The sequence below is a fragment of the Oppia nitens genome, unplaced genomic scaffold (assembly GCF_028296485.1).
Source record: "Oppia nitens isolate AA-2021 unplaced genomic scaffold, nextdenovo-longstitch-racon4-pilon3 scaffold31_pilon_pilon_pilon, whole genome shotgun sequence".
Classification (NCBI taxonomy): domain Eukaryota; kingdom Metazoa; phylum Arthropoda; class Arachnida; order Sarcoptiformes; family Oppiidae; genus Oppia; species Oppia nitens.
This window is the reverse complement of record NW_026533212.1, coordinates 665001-672500: the sequence shown is the minus strand read 5'-3', so window position 1 is coordinate 672500 and position 7500 is coordinate 665001. Positions and strand designations below refer to the sequence as shown.

The 7500-nt window shown below is 12.5% G+C and overlaps 1 pseudogene; it reads right to left on the bottom strand.

Annotated features, from left to right (window-relative positions):
* Positions 1 to 7500, bottom strand: part of LOC128956602 (atrial natriuretic peptide receptor 1-like) — a 63598-nt pseudogene that overhangs the window by 45500 nt on the left and 10598 nt on the right.

Here is a 7500-nt window from a genome sequence, read left to right as displayed (position 1 = left end):
TAAATGACAACCAAAAAACAACAACAAAAATAAATATAATAATAAATTTATTAAATAAATAAATAATAATTACAGAATATTCTGTTAATTATTCATTATATATATATATATATATATTATTATGTGATTGTCGTTTCATTAATTAATTATTATTATTATTTTACTATATTAATGAACTAAAACTGTTATTTTAGTAAAATAAAAACAAAATACAGTATTTTTTTTTATTTAATTTTTATTATTAAATTATATCATTACTATATTATACTGTATATATATATATATATATATATATATATATATATATATATATATACAGTAYAATACAATCATTTATTTAGATTTGATTTTATATATATATATATTGTATTATTATTGTTGGATAATAAATCATAGAGTGATAAATACTATTAATATATATACTGTATATATATATATATATATATTTATATATATATATATAATACATACTGTATATAGTTTTTTATTGTCGCTGACATACAAATTAATCAAATAAACTGTAGTTTTATTTTCTCTCATATATAGATGAAAATTGATTTATCTCTCTCTCTCTCTCTCTCTCTCTCTCTCTCTCTCTCTCTCTCTCTCTCTCTCTCTCTCTTATATTCAGTGCAATACATATATCATACAATATATATATAATATATATATTGTTAATTATATTATTTATGTGATTTATATACAGTGTACACAGTATACACTGTACTATATGTTAACAAAAAAATAATAATAATGTAATTGATTTTTTTTTGTTTGTGTATCTTTTAATTTAGTTAAATACTAACTTAAAAAATTTAATAAAATAAATTTACTTAATAATAATAATAATAATTTTGTTTAATTTATTATTACTATAACTTTAATATTAATTAACTATAATATTAATAACTTATTATACTATTGTATTAAAATATATTCTATACATAAAACTAACTAATCATATGATTAGTATTGAATTATTGTATAATAAATAATATATATATATATATATTCAATATATTATTTAGTTTATTTTCATACACAATATAATYACATTTATTGAATATATTATTTAATATTTAAAAAAACATTTTTAAACGTCAATTGTATTTTTTTCACAATAAATTCAAATCTATGTAAATATTATCAGTTAAAGTGTAGTCAATATATATATATATATATATAAGATTATGATTTAAAACTAAAATAATAATAATAATATATTTTWTTAWAAAAATTTACAATATTTATCATAAAAGTCAATCTATGAAACACACAATATATTTATTAATAGAAAAATTGTATTAAAWTTTTTTTTTTTCAATATATAGTTATTATTATTTATTATTATTATTATTATTACATTATTTTCAATACTTTCATGTATTTTATGCTGAATTTGTAGAATATTCTTGTTATTGAAGTGTAATTTTTTTAACACAAATATATAAATATTAAAATCATATCAAATATTATTATTATTATTTAWTATTATTATTATTATTATTATTATTATAAATGTTATTAAAATTCATAAAATATTTCTAACTTCAAACATATATTTTATTTTATTTATTTATTTATATTTATATCTCATTTTTCTCTATCTATCTATATATATATCTCTCTATTGTAAATAAGATTTACTTTTAAGTAATAATAATAATATTTATATTTAAATATTAAAATGAAAAAAACTAGAGTATTATTTCGTTTATAATATATTAATATAATATTATTATTATTACTTAAATATTTATATAATATTTACTATTTTATTATTATTAATTTATTATTATGAAATTTTTTACTAAACTAAAAAAATTTTTTATACAACAAAAAAAATCTTATTAAATAATTTATTGATAAGTATCATATATTTAATATATATATATATATATCAATATATAAAACATTGACATATCAGTTAATAATGGCCTAAATTTGGTTGAGCTCCGGGATATTGAATAATAATAATAATAATAACAAATATATATATATATATATAACACAACATGTCTTTAATTTAGATTTTTCTATTAGTAGTAGTAGTAGTAGTAGTAGTAGTATATCAATATCTATTAAAAATTACAATTATATACTGTATATACAGTATATATACAGTTTATATACAGTATATATACAGTATATATACAGTATATATATATATATATATATATATTGTATATACCAGTCCTCCACATGACTTCATAAACATAGTTAATAGATATAGAGATTTATATATAATATAATATATAATACACTGTCTTATMTATTATTGTTTTATCAATTGATAGTCACTTTCAACAACAAAAAAACAAAACAATACAATACACACATATATATAGGGTATGAAAATCGATGAATATGTTTATTATTAAAGTATTACAATATATATATATATATAAAAACTATACTATACTTTAGTTTACTTAATATATTTATATACTGTATATATATATATATATAAATTTATTGTTATCTTTGAAAAATATGTGATAAATGAATGAATTTGTTGTCTCCCTGTGCTCTCTATTACAATATATATATATATATATATATATATATATATATATTAACCCAGTTTTAACCCTAAACTATATAAACATATTGTGTTATATTTGTATTGAATAGTATTATTAATTATCATTTTTATTTTGACTGATATATCAGTCATTAATATTATAGTTAATAAATTATGGTTAATAGTAAAGTGTGAAAAAAATATAATTTTTTTAATGKTATTATATATTTAATATATATATATATATATATATTATTTYATTGATAATCAATTTCATCTGTGAATCTGTTATCATAAATAAAATTTWWAAAAAAATTATAATAATGTAAAAAATAAAAACATTATATTTTTTTGGAGGTTTTATTTTTCCCCATTATTTCTAAACTACAACTAAAAAATAAATAAATATATTATTATATATTTATATCCAAAAAATATTTATATATATCAGTCAGTCAGTCAATCAAATAATATACAGTTCAGCCAAAAAAATAAATGTATKAAATAAATGAAATATAAAACCTCCCAAAAAAAATTAAATAAAAAATATATATATAAATGTTTTACTCAAATAATAATAATAATAAAATAGTATTAAAAGATTTTATATATATATATATATATATATACATAATAATCAATAGTATATATCTTATGTGAAAAAAACTTATTTATTTATCAATTTTTTTTGGTTTGATATTTAATTTMTCATTTATTTATATATATATAAATAATATTTTTTTCTCATATATTTTTTAATSATTTTTTGTTATYAAATTAGTTAGTTTTTTTATCCAGGGTACTTTTAAAAATAAATAATTTTTTTTGTTTACAATATACTATTATTCATTAGATTTTATATTTTAAAAATTATAGATAAAATCAATATATTTTTAATAATAATAAAAAAGTTATATTATTATTATTCATATTTGAATTGATTATTAAATTAAATTAAAAATTTTTAAATAGTTTTTTTTACAGTTAATTAAATAAATTATTAAATAATTTTTGTAAAATATAATATTTTTGTAAAATCTAATAAATAATAAAATAAAATATTCATTATTAAAAAAAATTACATTAATGTAAAACATTTTTTCACCAATATATCATATTAATAATAATAATAAATTTTATAAATTGATTTATATAAATCATTAAATTATATATCAATTATATATATATATATATATATAAATGATATAAATATAATAGTTTGTAAAAAAACAATTTAGTTTCAATTGTATTACAATAATAGATATTTTATATATAAAAATAAAAATATTATTAATACTACTAATAAATACTAATAAAAAACAAAAAATTTAAAAACTATTGTATAAAATATGATAAATATTTTAAACACAATTGAAACTAATTTATAAAATATATATTTCCAGTAATTTAGTTAATGACTTATAAAAACATATTTTTATTTTTAATAAATAAAAAAATTATGATAAATATATCATATAAATATAGATATCATTTATATATTACTTACAATACTAACTACAGTCAAATATATATATATATATATATATTTATATTCAAACAAATTTTCTAACATTAACTATTTTAAAAATATATAATAATAATAATAATAATAATAATAATAATAMTAATAATAATACTAATATTAATAATACTAATATTAATAATAAAATAGTTAAAACTCATTACTATTAATTTAATATCTTTATTTACATCTAAATAATTTTGTAATAATTATATATACAGTTATATATATATATATTTACAGTATATATATCTAAAGTATATATATCCACTGTATATATATATATATATATATATATATATATAGTATATATATATATAAAGTATTGTACTTTTTTTTGAGAGATAAGTGTTATACAAGATTTTCAACTTAAGGCACACTTATATAGTATATATATATATATATAATATACTTAATGAAACATATTTTAATTGCTTTATTTTTAATTATTATTAATGAGATTTTGTTTTATTTTTGTTTTGTTTTAGTTTTAGTGTACTTAAAATTATAATACAGTTTATACATATTATATATATATATAAAGTTTTATAATATACAGTATAATATAATTATAATAATACCCATTAAATATTGATAAGTATATTATTGTTATAATAATATTAAGATAATAACATGTTTTTATAATWTAAAAAAATAAATAAATACAGTATATATATAAGTGTGTTGTCTATCAATAAAAGTTAATTTAAATAATTAATTTAATTAATTATCAAAAAAAACAAAAAATATATAAATAATTTTAATATACTTATTCAATATATATATAATACTCTAAAAGTTATTTAGTCACCAAAAAAAACTAAAAATAAAAATAATTAATATATAAAATAAAAAAATAAAAAAGTTTTACTGTAACCTAACTGTAGTTACAAAATATTATATGAAAAAAATATTATGTTTTCAATAACAAAATAATAATAATAATAATTAATAGACTAATCAATACATGATTTTTACATTATCTACTTATAATGATATATATATATATATATATATATATACATTGTATATAACTATATGTTATTAATATACAGTTATAATATGTTTTACTGAAAACCATATTAATATTTATGATATTTATGATAATATACAGTAAATTACTGAACCATTTATACCCATATAATATAATGTTAATTATCCTAAACTGTAGTTTTTAATTATACATTTTAAACTAAAATGTTTAAAATTGTTTAAAATATTTAAACAATTCAATATCAGATTTTTTTTTTTAAACTAATCAATATTATAGTAATTAATAAGTATAACTATATATATATATATACAGTATATATGAGATGATATAAAAATTACTATAAATATAATTAKTATTATTATTATAATATCAGTTTATAATCAATATTATCTTAATTAMTATATATTTGATATTTATATAMAAAAATTGTTTTATTTATCATTRTTAATGTGTGTCTATGTGTGTAACATAAAAAAATATCAAATATCAATAATGATCTAGGTTCATTAAATATATTTTTTTATTGTTATTTTTATTTTGGTGAGTTGATTAATCTCATATATATATATATATATATAATGTGATAGATTACTACTAGTAAATACTATAAATTTTATATATGATATTAAATCAATAAAAAATATATATATATACAGTATATAACTTTATATATATATATATATATATATATATATATATATAGTTTATATGATTAACTTTAGTAAATGACAATTTATTTATTTTTTGATTTTATTTGGAAAATTATTATATATAATAATCAAGTAATATAATATTATACTAGTAGATATTATATTATATATATATATATCATATAAAAAATATTAATAACATATGAAACTATCTATTTATATAATACTGTAATAATAATAATRATAATAATATTGCAAATAAATAATATTATAAAAAAATAAATAATAAATTCAATAAAATTATTTCAATCTAACTATAACTTGAATTTTTWAAAAAAATTACTTTAAATATATTATTATTTTTTTGTAAAAAAATAAAATAYATTTAATAACTATTACTTTAATTTTTTTCTCTGTTTAATAATTWACGTAATATTTATTTTATATTAATTAGTAATTTTTGTTAATTAACTGTATATTAAATAATTTATATTATTTTTATTATTACATATCAATTAATRTGTTATTAATTTKATTTATAATTGTTTTTTAAATATATTATTGATTTATATATAGATATTTCAACAACAAAAAAATTTGTTAATAGAAACAAATAATAATAATTCATATTATTTTAAGAAAATTTTATTTAATTTAAATAAATAATACTAAGTATTGAGTAAATATTRTTTATATATAAAAATAATATTTCTTATTATTTCCAAAAATAACAATACATTTATTAACAAAAAAAAATAACTTTTAATACTAATAATATTATTATTATTCAAAAAAAAATATATTTTACTATTAAAATGCTATTTATTTTGTGTGTGTGTGTGTCTAAAACTCCTACGATTTAACTAAAAAATATAAAATATTTATTTCAAATAAAATATTATTTATTAAACTATTTTTATTTATTGTTTTTTCATAAAATTTCTAKTTAATAGAAAATAACTTTTTTATTTTGACGTATTCAATAAGTTTATTAATAAATAAATATATATTATATATATATATAACTAATAATAATAATAATAATAATAATAATAACATTTAATATTATTGCTAGTATTGAGGATTATTAGGAGATTTATGTATTATTTATTATCAATAAAAAAAATAATATTAATAATAATAATAATAATAAGTCTTAACAAATAATAATGTTATTAATGAAATAGGAAATGATTTTTTATTTATTTATTAGTACAGTAWATATAACTTATAATATATATATATATACTATATATATATTGATATTAAAGTTTATTWWACTATTTTTAAATAAAATTATATATATTTTTTAAAAGGTTTTAATTTTTTTAATTTTAAGTTTTTGTTAATTAGTAATAATTTAAATCAATACTAATTAAAATAATAATAATAATAAACAGTTAAAAAACAGTAACAATTATATTAGCAATTAAATTTTAATAAYTATTTATAAATTTTTTGAWAAAACATATATATATTAGAAATATATATTATATATAATATATTTTTAAACATTWAAAAAAATAAAATAAATTTGATTTCTTTATTATTATCTGTAATATATATATATATATATATATATATATATATATACATCATATATCAATATATATAGTTTATATATATATATATATATATAAAAAATTTGTACATTAATACCTCTGGTATTACTAAACAAAAAAWAATCAAACAAACATTTTTGACAGTGATTTTTGTTTTATATGTTTTATATGTTTAAAGATTGTTATTATTATTATACCTAACTTATAAACTCAATAGGATTTWATAATAACAGAGAGAGAGAGAGAGA